We start from the raw sequence: 14,743 nt of genomic DNA, 5'->3' as shown, positions 1-14,743 counted from the left end.
TTTGCAATGGAAAGGGGTTGTCCAAGATCAAACCGTTTGATCGTATAGTAAAGATAAAAGCTAGTTATGGGACCGTTCCATGTGTTGACCCCAAAGAGTCCATTTGTTTCTACTGCCAATTGAAGGGACATTGGTTGCGAAGCTGCCCAAAGTACCTGAAAGATCTCATAGATGGTAAAGTCAATTTGTATGACTCTACTTTAGGTACATCCATTATATACTCCATTATTTTAACAAGTTACTATTCATAGAATCTTAATACATGATGTGATGACCATATTTTGATGGTATTACAAGATCTAAGAGAAAGAACGAAGCTTAACCAGAGTGAGTTAAATCTGATCGTGGGAGATTGACTTTTATCACATGGTTCAATGGTCAGATTTGGAGCTAGTGCTAAGGTGTTAGGATAATTTAATATATTGTTATTACTCTTCGGAGATGTCTTGAAACATAGTTTTCATTTTATGCATTGTAAGGATAAGATCCAATTTTATATTTAGTCAATAAAAGTGAAGTTTTGGTTTATCTGGTTGTCTTATTTTATATTTCCTTGCAATGGAATTTATGAAAGTGTTTGTTATGTTTCTAATATTATCAACGTTAGTTATAGATTTGATTTTTATGATATTGCTTGTGGCATTGTCATAATTGACTAAGTAAAAAAAATCCCATCACCAAGTTTTAATTGGACAACAACTTGGAGTCATATAATTCGAATTATGTGAGGCATGATAATTTTGTTCATTGGAAAATTATGGTTAATTCATTGTTCACATGTGTATGTGAGGCAAGTGAGGGACTAATGTATCTAGTACATGTTGATATTGTGACAACCCGAAATTTCTATTATGTACAAACATGTCAGGTCAATAGAAGTCAGAGCAATTGTTGCTAAGTTTCAAACTTTTTGGAACAAGTTTGAGTATTTCAGGATTTACACTTCGGGTGATAGCAGGAGAGAGGATGCCCTAGAGTATTTTGTGCATCTTGAAAGTTTCAAAACTCCACGAGTTTGGATTTTACGGCTCAAATAATATTTTTGGACCGAAAACTCAACGGACTATATAAAGACACTTAGCCATTTTAGTTCATTTCTTCCATTTTCAACTAGAGAAAAGCCCGAATTCTCTCCCAAGGATCTTCAATCATTTGCTCCGTATTGTAAGTACTTCAACCCTAGAGTGTATTAAAGTGTATTACATGCTTAGATATGATTGAAAACACTCATGAATCAAAAGAAAAAAAGGATTTTACAGCCCAAGATCTTTGTAACAGCTCGAATTTCCAGGTATCTTTATTGTTTATGATTTTGGTGTTTTGAGAGGGGACTCGGCGAGTTAGAGCTCAGAATCGCCGAGTAGGGACGCGATTCTGGACGCGGGATTCGCCTGGACTCGGCGAGTCCGCGCTGTTTAATGAAACCCTAATTTCTCGGGTTTGGGACCTATTTAAAGGGCCTTATGGCCGTCATTTGTACCCAGCAGTCCATAGAGAGAAACCCTAGAGTGCTTTAGCCATTTGAGAGAGAGAAAGGAAGCATTTCTTGACCTTTGTGTGTTGTTTAGCAAAGAAGAGGGAAGTCCTAGCCAAGAGGAAGCAAAGGAGGTTGCTATTCTGTGGATTTGAAGCTTAGGTCATCGATCTAAAGGTATGATTTCGGCTCATCTTCTGTTTTGTGAAGTATATTTGGATTTAGGGCTTCTTGTGGCCTTTGTTGGGTTGATTTGATGGCCAAATAGTCCCTTGCTAGTGATGAGGCTTTGGATCTGGATCCATAGAGGTCCGGAGAGCCTCATTCATCAAGCTTTATGAAGAACAATGGAGGTTATGACCTTGAGTTGTGATATTTGTTGATAATTCTTCATATATGGACATTTAGAGGTTGTATGTACACCAAGTTTGGGGCTTTATGTGATGAATCAGTCTAGGAAGGCCAGATCTATGAATTGTTGGAGCAGATCTGACCTTAGAAGCGAGATTGAGTGATTGCATGGTATGGACTCGCCGAGTCTGATGAGCAGACTCGGCGAGTAGCTTGAAGATTGCCTTGAGTTCGCTCAGTGAGTGGTCCAAACGAGTCATAGGTTGACTCAGTGAGTCAGGGTGAGTTAGAGAGGGTTGACAGGTGGACTGAGTCGAGCTGGGACTCGCCGAGTTGTTCTTGAGACTCGGCGAGTTGAGTCGGGGTGGCCCCGCGATTCTTCCAGGTGGAACTCGTTGAGTCAGGGGGAGTACTCGACGTGTAAGAAGGGAATCCTAGAGAGTTGGTGAAAACGTCTAGACTCGCCGAGTTGCCCTTGTGCACTCGCCGAGTCCGGTCAAAGTTGACCGTTGACCAGAGTTGACCTGTGTTGACTTCTTAGGGATAGTTAACCTTAGAGATAAAAAGTGTTAATAAGAGATGTATGATGTTATAGGGAGATTGTAGCTCGGAGGATCGAGCACGAGTGATTTCGGGATTTGCTAGCTATCGATATTCACGAGGTGAGTCTTCTCACTATACTGTACCCGGAAGGGTTTGATTGTGTGACCGGAAGGTCGGATATGATATGAGACATATGTGTTATATGTGATAAGTTAATTGTTATATGCGCTATGTATGATAAGTTTAATGTGGGCCGGAAGGCATTATGTTATGGGCCGGAAGGCGAATATGTTATGGGCCGGAAGGCATTGTAGTGTGGACCGAAGGGTTAGCGTGGGTAGGACCGGAAGGTTTACCCAGCAGGGACGGAAGTCCCCTGAGACACATGGACCGGAAGGTCAGGGCCTGGAAAGGCGTATGTGCGTAAGTTGTATTTTGGGGAACTCACTAAGCGTTTATGCTTACAGTTGTTGTGTATATGTTTCAGGTACTAGCGAGGACCGTGGGAAGGCGCCGGCGTGATCTGTACACACTGATAGATGATTTATGATCTTGGGATTCATATGATTTGTATTATGATATGACACGTTGAATGTTTATGCCTTGTTTTGGATGAAAATACTTCCTTTTGAAATGAAAATTTTGTTTAAAAAAAAATTCCGTTGTTACAAATTGGTATCAGAGCCTTGGTTTGAGGGATTCGGGTACACCTTCGGGCGTAACTGAACTCAAACCGAGGACTTGAGGAAAACTTTTAAAATAAAGGCATAAAATCTTTATAAAGTATTTGTGGTAAACAAGAATGAAGCAATGTGTACGATCAGCCAGCGCCCGAACGGTAAAGATCCCCAAAATACTCTTACAATGTTGTGTTAAGAGATATGATATGATATGAATTGTTATGCATGCTAGAAGACTAGGTATTCATGATAGGACTAGAGTGGCCTAATTTGTGATGCCTTAGTCTAGGGAAGTTTGTTGCTATGAGATGCTGTGATAGCGAGCGGGTAGTTAGTGCATAACAAGAGTAGAGTACTCACGATCCGGGGTTTGGGGAGGAGAACTTGGGATGAATGCTGATGCGGTGTGGTCGGTAGTATTGGGCCCGTACTACCGAAGACACTGGGTCAGTAGGCAACCCAAGTAGGAATCCCTAGGTATCGGAGACTGAGTAGGGTTGTGTTATCGAGTACGATTATGCTCGATAGAGTCTCTGATAAGTTCTATGTTGTATTTCAGAGGCATCATGGTTGGACCACGCCACAGACCGAGTACGAGCAGTGTGAGTGACGAGGAGATTCGTCAGATGATTCATGAGGAGGTGGCTGCGGCGATCCGGGCCGAGATTCCGGAGATGTTTGGGTCTATTAAGACCACTTTGATAGAGACCTTTGATGAGCGGTACGCCGCGTTGACTGAGGCTGCAGCCGCTGCAGCTACCGCTGCCAGGCCACAAGGAGGTGACTCGTTGCTGTTTCGGGAGTTCAGCAACATGAAGCCACCTGAGTTTGACGGGACGCAGGATCCGATCGCTGCTATGAGGTGGATTGCTGATATCGAGGGATGCTTCTACACTTGTTCATGTCCAGAGCATCTGAGGGTACGGTTCGCCTTGAACCAGCTCCGTCTGGGAGCAAAGGATTGGTGGAATTTCGTGACGGCGAACTTCACTTTGGCAGAGATTTCAGTTGTGACGTGGGAGAGGTTTACCTCTATGTTCAGAGACGAGTACGTTCCGCCGGTGGAGAGGGAACGATTGGTTCAGGAGTTCTTGACCCTCAAGCAGGGTACTGATTCGGTTACGGTGATCACGCAGAAGTTTCATGAGAGGGCGATGTTCTGCCCCGAGCAGGTGTCCACAGAGATGGCTCGGATGAGCCGGTATTTGGGTGTGTTGAGGAGGGATATCCGGGAGTTCGTGTCGAACTCCACATATCATACCTTTGCTGAGCTTCAGGCGAATGCCAGGAAGCGCGAGATCGAGTTGGAGACCCAGGCCAGGGAGGAGGCCGAGTCTCAACGGGTGGATCGGCGGCCGGCTCAGTCTCAGCCGGCAGCCAAGCGGACTAAGTCCGCCGATTCGAGGACGGGAGGTCCGAAGGGCCGCACTTGCGGAAAGTGCGGCAAGGGTCACAAGGGGACATGTCGGTCTGGTGCTTGCTACAAGTGTGGCAAGGAGGGGCACATCGCTAGGGATTGCCCCAAGGGGTTTATAGTTTGCTTTCATTGCAACCAGACCGGCCATCGGAAGGCCGAGTGCCCTCAGCTTCTTCAGGGATCTGCACCTGCTGCCAGGGATACTGAGACTCGACCAGTGAACGCCGAGGCCCCGAGGGCTCGTGGGAGAGCCTTTCAGCTGACTGCGGAGGAGGTCCGCGCTGCGCCCGATGTTGTGGCAGGTATGCTTTATTTCATGTATTTATTTTGATGTTGAGATATTATGCTTATGCTATGATATGCGTAGGTACTTTCCTTGTGAACTCTGTACCTGCTTTAGTGTTATTTGACTCGGGTGCGAGTCGGTCTTTTGTATCTTTGGCCTTTAGTCAGCAGATCGGTGTTAGTCGTGAGCCGTTGAGTCGGCCTCTGAGAGTTTCTATAGCAGATGAGAGAGTGATTTGTGCCACGGAGGTTCTCCAGAGATGTGTGTTAGAGATTTTCGGGGTTGAGTTTCCGATTGATCTGATTCCTATTGCGATGGGTGATGTCTGTGTCATTGTGGGCATGGACTGGTTGAGTCGATTTGGTGCAGTCATCGACTGTGAGCGTCAGCTGGTGACCATACGAGACCCTAGTGGGGGAGTTCTTTCAGTGTACGGCGAGGGTACATGTTCTGGATCAGCTTTTTGTTCGGCCGCTAGGGCGAGGCAGTGTCTACAACAGGGCTGTAAGGGTTTTGTGGCGTATGTGATGGATACGCGGGTGGCTTCCGAGAGACCGAGTTCAGTTGAGGATGTTCTGGTGGTGCGTGAGTTTCCAGATGTTTTTCCCGAGGAGTTGCCGGGTGTACCTCCTGTGAGGCAAGTGGAGTTTGGTATTGATTTGGTTCCGGGGGCCGCGCCTATCGCTAAGGTGCCTTATCGTCTTGCACCTCCAGAGATGCAAGAGTTATCCTCGCAGCTTCAGGAGTTGCTGGGGAAGGGATTCATTCGGCCGAGCAGCTCGCCGTGGGGAGCACCTATTCTGTTCGTCAAAAAGAAGGATGGTTCACACCGGATGTGCATTGATTACCGGGAGTTGAACAAGCTGACGGTCAAGAACCGTTACCCGTTACCGAGGATCGACGATTTATTCGATCAGTTGCAGGGAGCATCTTGGTTTTCCAAGATCGATTTGAGGTCGGGATATCATCAGGTGAGAGTGCGGGATGAGGACGTCCAAAAGACAGCGTTCAGGACGCGATATGGGCATTATGAGTTTGTGGTGATGCCTTTTGGGCTCACCAATGCCCCGGCTATGTTCATGGATCTCATGAACAGGGTATGCAGGCCGATGTTGGATCGGTCGGTGATTGTATTTATCGATGATATTCTGGTGTATTCGAGATCTAGAGAGCAGCATGAGGAGCATTTGAGGGAGGTCCTTGGGGTTTTGAGATCGGAGAAGCTTTATGCAAAGTTCTCCAAGTGTGATTTCTGGTTGCGGGAGGTTCAGTTCCTAGGACATCTCGTTAACCAGGAAGGGATTCTGGTCGATCCGGCCAAGGTTGAGGCAGTGATGAGTTGGGAGGTGCCGAAGTCACCATCTGAGATCAGGAGCTTCCTTGGGTTGGCAGGGTATTATCGGAGATTTATCAAGGATTTCTCCAAGATCGCAGTGCTGCTCACCAGATTGACCCGGAAGGGTGTTGCATTCTCATGGGGTCCCGAGCAGCAGACCTCCTTTGAGACACTTCGCCAAAGGTTGTGCGAAGCCCCGGTATTAGCTCTCCCGGAAGGGATGGATGATTTTGTAGTATATTGTGATGCATCGATTTTGGGGCTGGGTGCGGTGTTGATGCAGAGGGGACATGTGATAGCATATACATTGAGGCAGCTGAAGCCTCATGAGACGAGATATCCCACGCATGATCTAGAGTTGGCGGCAGTAGTGTTCGCCCTCAAGATTTGGCGTCACTACTTGTATGGGGTTCGGTGTACGATATACACGGACCATAAGAGTTTGAAGTACTTGATGGATCAGCCCAACCTAAATATGCGTCAGAGGAGGTGGTTGGATGTGGTCAAGGATTATGATTGTGAGATCCTGTACCACCCAGGCAAGGCTAATGTGGTAGCCGATGCGTTGAGCCGCAGGGCGGAGAGCACTCCACTGCGAGATGTATGTTTGAGATTGACCGTGATAGCACCGATACTGGATGCCATTCGTGGGGCACAGGCCGAGGCTGTGCAACCGGAGATGCAGAAGAAGGAGCGGGTTGTTGGGTTGGTTTCGGAGTTCGTTACGGATGGGCGAGGGCTTATGACCTTTCAGGGTCGGATTTGGGTACCGTTTGTGGGCGGTACCCGTATTACTTTGATGGAAGAGGCTCATCGGTCGAAATTTTCAATCCATCCGGGGGCCACGAAGATGTATTTGGATTTGAGGAAAGAGTATTGATGGCCCTGTATGAAGAGGGACGTCGCCTGGTTTGTTGAGAGGTGCTTGACCTGCCGTAGGGTCAAGGCCGAGCACCAGAGACCGCATGGCAAGTTGCAGCCATTGGAGGTTCCCGAGTGGAAGTGGGAACAGATCACCATGGATTTCATCACCAAATTGCCGAGGACTGCCAGAGGAGTTGATGCAATTTGGGTGATTGTGGATAGGTTGACGAAGAGCGCTCACTTCCTTGCCATCAGTGAGAGTTCTTCAGCGGAGAAGTTGGCGGAGATATATGTGAGGGAAGTGGTATCTCGGCATGGGGTGCCGATCTTGATTGTTTCGGACCGTGATGTGCGTTTCATTTCCAGATTCTGGAAGAAATTTCATGAGGAGTTGGGTACTAGATTGCATTTTAGTACCGCGTATCATCCCCAGACAGACGGCCAGAGCGAGCGGACGATTCAGACGCTTAAGGACATGCTTCGAGCGTGTGTATTAGATTTCAGGGGTAGCTGGGATGTGTATTTACCCTTGGCAGAGTTTTCCTACAACAATAGCCATCATTCGAGCATTGGTATGCCACCCTTTGAGCTGTTGTATGGTAGGAGGTGTCGGACCCCCATTTGTTGGGGAGAGGTTGGGCAGAGAGTGATGGGCAGTACAGATATCGTGCTTCAGACGACAGAGCAGATTCAGCAGGTCAGACAGAGGTTATTGACCGCCCAGAGCCGACAGAAGAGTTATGCAGACAGACGCCGGTCCGAGCTTGAGTTTCAGGTCGGCGACTTCGTTCTCCTGAAGGTCTCTCCTTGGAAAGGAGTGATTCGATTCAGGAAGAGGGGCAAGTTGGGGCCCCGGTATATTGGGCCATTTCGTGTGATTGCGAGGGTAGGCCGGGTAGCCTATCGTTTGGAGTTGCCAGCAGAGTTGGGGCAGATCCACGACACTTATCATGTGTCGCAATTGAGGAAGTGTATAGCCGATGAGTCGGCAGTGGTTCCATTAGAGGATATTCAGGTGGATGCGAGCCTGAATTATGCCGAGAGGCCAATGGCCATCAGGGATCGGAAGATCAAGGTTCTGAGGAAAAAGGAGGTACCTCTGGTGTTGGTTCAGTGGCAACACCGGAAGGGATCGGAGATGACCTGGGAGCCAGAGCGCGAGATGCGGGAGCAGCATCCGGAGCTGTTTTCAGAGCGTGACTTCGAGGGCGAAGTCTAGTTCTAGTGGGGGAGAATTGTAACAGCCCGAATTTCCAGGTATCTTTATTGTTTATGATTTTGGTGTTTTGAGAGGGGACTCGGCGAGTTGGAGCTCAGACTCGCCGAGTAGGGACGCGATTCTGGACGCGGGATTCGCCTGGACTCGGCGAGTCCAGGATATGGACTCGGCGAGTCCGTGCTATTTAATGAAACCCTAATTTCTCAGGTTTGGGACCTATTTAAAGGGCCTTATGGCCGTCATTTGTACCCAACAGTCCATAGAGAGAAACCCTATAGTGCTTTAGCGATTTGAGAGAGAGAAAGGAAGCATTTCTTGACCTTTGTGTGTTGTTTAGCAAAGAAGAGGGAAGTCCTAGCCAAGAGGAAGCAAAGGAGGTTGCTATTCTGTGGATTTGAAGCCTAGATCATCGATCTAAAGGTATGATTTCGGCTCATCTTCTGTTTTGTGAAGTATATTTGGATTTAGGGCTTCTTGTGGCCTTTGTTGGGTTGATTTGATGGCCAAATAGTCCCTTGCTAGTGATGAGGCTTTGGATCTGGATCCATAGAGGTCCAGAGAGCCTCATTCATCAAGCTTTATGAAGAACAATGGAGGTTATGACCTTGAGTTGTGATATTTGTTGATAATTCTTCATATATGGACATTTAGAGGTTGTATGTACACCAAGTTTGGGGCTTTACGTGATGAATCTGTCTAGGAAGGCCAGATCTATGAATTGTTGCAACAGATCTGACCTTAGAAGCGAGTTTGAGTGATTGCATGGTATGGACTCGCCGAGTCTGATGAGCAGACTCGGAGAGTAGCTTGAAGATTGCCTTGAGTTCGCTCAGTGAGTGGTCCAGACGAGTCATAGGTTGACTCAGTGAGTCAGGGTGAGTTAGAGAGGGTTGACAGGTGGACTGAGTCGAGCTGGGACTCGCCGAGTTGTTCTTGAGACTCGGCGAGTTGAGTCGGGGTGGCCCCGCGATTCTTCCAGGTGGAACTCGTCGAGTCAGGGGGAGTACTCGACGTGTAAGAAGGGAATCCTAGAGAGTTGGTGAAAACGTCTAGACTCGCCAAGTTGCCCTTGTGCACTCGCCGAGTCCGGTCAAAGTTGACCGTTGACCAGAGTTGACCTGTGTTGACTTCTTAGGGATAGTCAACCTTAGAGATAAAAAGTGTTAATAAGAGATGTATGATGTTATAGGGAGATTGTAGCTCGGAGGATCGAGCACGAGTGATTTCGGGATTTGCTAGCTATCGATATTCACGAGGTGAGTCTTCTCACTATACTGTACCCAGAAGGGTTTGATTGTGTGACCGGAAGGTCGGATATGATATGAGACATATGTGTTATATGTGATAAGTTAATTGTTATATGCGCTATGTATGATAAGTTTAATGTGGGCCGGAAGGCATTATGTTATGGGCCGGAAGGCGAATATGTTATGGGCCGGAAGGCATTGTAGTGTGGACCGAAGGGTTGGCGTGGGTAGGACCGGAAGGTTTACCCAGCAGGGACGGAAGTCCCCTGAGACACATGGACCGGAAGGTCAGGGCCTGGAAAGGCGTATGTGCGTAACTTGTATTTTGGGGAACTCACTAAGCGTTTATGCTTACAGTTGTTGTGTATGTGTTGCAGGTACTAGCGAGGACCGTGGGAAGGCGCCGGTGTGATCTGTACACACTGATAGATGATTTATGATCTTGGGATTCATATGATTTGTATTATGATATGACACGTTGAATGTTTATGCCTTGTTTTGGATGAAAATACTTCCTTTTGAAATGAAAATTTTGTTTAAAAAAAAAAAATTTCGTTGTTACAATCTTCTTGGACCGTAAACCCTAATTTGGGTGCCAAAGTGCTCCCAACTCTTTCCTTATGCTTAGAAACGAGGATGGAACCTTCCTTTGATGTGTTTAGCACATAAAAATCACCAAGTTTCCCCATTTATAGGTGTTTATGGTTTGGGGATCTCCCAAAACCGTAAACTCCCCAGAGGTTGTATAAAAGACCCATATTCCTTCCTATGCCTTAGTAACTAACTTGGATCCATTCTTTGATGAACTAAGGACTTGAAAACCCCCAAAATACCATACACCTTATGAGTTTACGGTAGTAAACTAAAAGTAAAATGGTTTAGGGACCGTAAACTCCAAATAGGAGTGAAATGGTGCCCTAGTTCCTTCCTTAGTCACATACTTCAAGTAGAAAAGCTTCTTGGGACTTTTAAGGCTTCAAACAACAAATGGTCAAAAGTAGGTGAGCTTACGGCCGTAAAATCAAGGGTTTACAACCGTAAACTCTTTTGTTAGTGACCACAAAATAGTAAACTCTTTTATGGAGTTTTCCTTGAACCCCAAACATACTAGCCTTTCCCTACAACACTTAGAAGCAATCCTTGGGACTTATAACACTTGTATAAGGTGTTTATCATATCCTAGGGTGTCTTAACTTTGTTTATTAGTTGCTTAAAGACTAATTGGATACATATATGTGATATTATATGTTAACTAGGATCATAGAGTGTGTTCAAGTCTTCACTTGACACCTAGCAATCCTACATCTTCAGTTCATCCAAACCACCATCTACAGGTGAGTTCATACCCCTTAAATTAACATTTTAAATTTTGTTAAATGTTTATAAATGCTTTATAGGGGGAATACAAGTTGAATCATGTTTAGTTATTATATCAATCACATGTGATTAATAACTAACATGCAAATGGCTTTACTTTACGTAACTGTTTTACCAATCAGATTTCTTCAAATGTTTATCTTAAACGTTTTTAGGTGTTTAAAACACTTTATTAAACTGTTTATTAAACACTGTATGTTCATTTCAAACCCTGATACATTGTGTTTCAAACAAAGGTTCCTTTATACTTAAACTGTTTTTGTCAAACAAATACTTCCAAACCGTTTTATAAAATGACATCAAGTCGATCTTTTCTTAGGTATTAGTCTTTTTTCAAAGGTTTTATAAAACTCCTTATATGCTTTTATATTGTCAATTGCATGCATGTATATGTATAGTTATATAAATAATGTTGAAAAGAGTTAGGAAGGCTAACCCACTTTATTTCCTTTTCCCCGTTGGGATGTGGTCTGGTAGGGTATCAGGTATCCGTCCGAAGGTCGTTTAACTATCAGTTATATATCATGTATGCATATAGAGACATAAAAGTTTCCTCAGTCAGTTCAATACCTTTGGGTAGCAAAGGCATACTTCAGGTTATACACGTACATGGTTAGTAACTATTATAGGTATAGTTAGGAGATACCACTTACCATTCCAAGTACAGGGAATCACACAAGAGTCAGTTCATTCATGAGTCTATACTAGTACATTACATGATACATGAGTACATTACATGATACATGAGTACGGTTACATAGATACGCTTACATGAGTACGTTTACATGAATACTTTTACATGAATACTTTTACGTAGATGTTATATGGCGAGTTACTATTACATATTATATGTGTAGATACTGTTATATATAATTCTCCTTCTTATCTTTACTTTGTGATACAAACACATAATCGACGAGATAGATTGGACTTTATATCCTCGTTCCAAAGGATACTTTGTGGGACTAACTATTCCTAGAACCTCTGTTAGCTACAGAGGTAAATGCACATCTACGGATGTCTTCGGTTGATACCATTATAGGTATACTTTAAGGGACTTACTATTCCTACACCTAGCTGTTACCTACATTGGTAAATGTACATCTACGGATGTCTTAAGTTAACACTGTTAGTTATCCTAGTACAAAAGGATAATACTTAGGTCATTATATTATTTCTTCCTTTACTTTGTGACACATTCACATGATCGACGAGGTAGGATATATTTGATATAGATAACTATTTTCCTTATTACCTTTATATTGTGACTCATACACATAAACGATGAGGTATACTATAGTTTTATACTAATAGTTAAACAGGGAAAAACCACCACATTTATAGAGAAGACTACTTTCAAAACAGTAGGGTCTTGGTAGAAGACTACTTTCAAAACAGTAGGGTCTTGGTAGAAGACTACTTTCAAAATAGTAGGGTTTTGGTAGAAGACTACTTTCAAAACAGTAGGGTCTTGGTAGAAGACTTCTTTTATAGGGATCATAGGGATTCCTAGGGTTACTCAAACGTTTTCAATTACTTATAAACATTTCCTTACCTATACGAACTTTCGTTCAGAACAATGTCAAGTCTTTCATTACAATTTTTACAAATCAAAGACACATTAATACTTATGAATTCACCGGCTTTTTGGCTGATACTCGCTTTCAAAATAACTTGTATTCTCAGGTCACAAATAGACACGTACGATGACCAGGTTTTGTGAAGACGGAGCAGTCCAGACTCGTCTTATATTATAATTATTCATTTTATTGTTGTATATTATGAAAGAACACACTTGTAATTAAAATGATACTATTAATTCAATGAATGATGTTGTTGCTTGTTTACTACTTTACATTGTCGTGATACATTACATGACGTCCTCCGCCCCAGAACGTTTCTGCTGTTCTCGGTTTTGGGGTGTGACAGATATGTACTATTTAGATACACCATAAAGGACGATAACACTATTCGCCAAAATTTACTGATTCTTCAGAAAATATGGGTGTAATAATGTCACACCCCAAAACCGATAACGGCGGAATACGTTTCGGGGTGGAGGACGTCATGTACAGTATCATCACAATTGCATAATAGTAAAAACAAGAAACATACAACCATTGCATTACGTAGTGAATTTAATTACAAGTGTGTTTTGTAATGTTTAACAATCACCAAAAAGTATTACAAAAATAAGAGATGGATATTGTATACTCCACCTTCTCCAAAATGCCGCGCCTGTACCTGTCTATATTTGACCTGAGGATACAAGTTGTTTTGAAAACGAATATCAACATAAAGCTGGTGAGTTCATAAGAGTTTAGTGTGAATTTTTGTATAAAAAGCATTAGGACCAATAGTATGAAAAGTTGTAATTTACATTCATAAGTAGTAGAAAAACCTAGAAAATCCTATATTTTCCAGAAATACTTTGTAAGTGAAAACCTTTAAGAAACATGTAATTTTCATCATTGAAGAAAACATTCATTGAAACAGTATAATAGTGGGTTTCCCATAAGTAATGCAATGTGGTAGGTTATGGCTGAAATCCATAATAGGGGTGCAAACTTTCTTTAGTATTAAATACTTGTTTACTTCGGGATATTAACTTTAGCTTTTCGTTTAGCATTTTGGTGTGGTTATAGTGTATTTCTGGTATGTTATCGATAGTGTGAGTAATAGAGGATCCCATGACCTTCCAGGTCATACACAGTGTAGTGAAGTAGCGGCATCCCTGGGCCTGTACGGCTCGGACTGAAGTTATCAGTCGGGATGTAATAACGTCTGCCCCGTATAGATCTATACATATAGCGTCGTCTTCCTGCTAGAAGACTCTGGGCGTAGTGCGTAGCGAATAGAGTATCCCGTAGTGGGTTAGTGTGTTATCTCTTGATTAGTGTTTTCTCTTGTATTATAGCGTAGTAGTCTTTTGTATACTCTTAGTATGTTCTCGTATTAGTATATAGTATCATTATAGAGTGTATTATAGTGTGTAGAGTAGTAGCAATAGCGAGTAATAGTGGCCTTAACTATACCTATTATAGTTAACTTAGTGCGTATGATTCTTATCAATCTAGTGGTTTAAACATTTAATGAAATGAAAATACTCGTACCCAACACAAATATATATGATATATAAGTAAGAAATCAACGACAGTCGGACGGATACCAACTACCCTAAGCCCACAATCAAACAAGAACAGGAATTAAGGCGAGCTATCGGTCCTAAGTCCTTCAAGCCTTATTTATATAAATATATTGGTGTGGTTACATTTTATAAGGAATTTATTTAATAAAAAATCTTGTCAAAAGGGAATATTTAGAAAATTGATCTTTTATCCGAAAGGGTTTTGAAAACGAAAATCCTTTTTATAAAGCATAGTGGTAAATCACATGTGATTTGAACTACGGATAGTGAACCACATGTGATTAATTTCCGTAACATGAATAAATGACTCGTATGAATTTCCATAAACATGTATAATTGACTTATATCCCCCCCCCCCTAAAACATATAAAACATTTGAAAGGTTCATTAAAGGGGTATGAACTCACCTGAAATCGCGTAAATCGGGTGAATCGGGTAAATCGGGTAAAAGTGTCGATTGAGCGTTTGGTACCAAATAACGACTTGAGCACCTTTTTAGGATCCTAATGTCATATGAAAAATGAATTTTACAATAAATTAGACATTTTATGCCTTTTGTTAAAGTAATTGGGCATTCTAGCATCGTTTCGGGGTTTTAGGGCCTAGAAGGGGTTCCCGGGAGTGGTATAAGGCCAAGAAAGATTTACGGGAGGGTCCATGAGCTCACTCCCTTGGAGTTTACGGCCCAAAGGCTAGGCTTGGCCGTAAACTCATGTGGTCCTCCAAAATGAAAGTTTAAGGCCTTTAATCACTTCCCTAAATTCTTAGCAAGTGTCTTGAACTAATATGGAGGGTTTAAAC

This window comes from Lactuca serriola, chromosome 4 (assembly GCF_051521515.1).
Source record: "Lactuca serriola cultivar US96UC23 chromosome 4, Lser_US96UC23_V15, whole genome shotgun sequence".
NCBI classification, from domain to species: domain Eukaryota; kingdom Viridiplantae; phylum Streptophyta; class Magnoliopsida; order Asterales; family Asteraceae; genus Lactuca; species Lactuca serriola.
The sequence above is the reverse complement of the archived record's forward strand: the minus strand, read 5'-3'. Positions refer to the sequence as shown.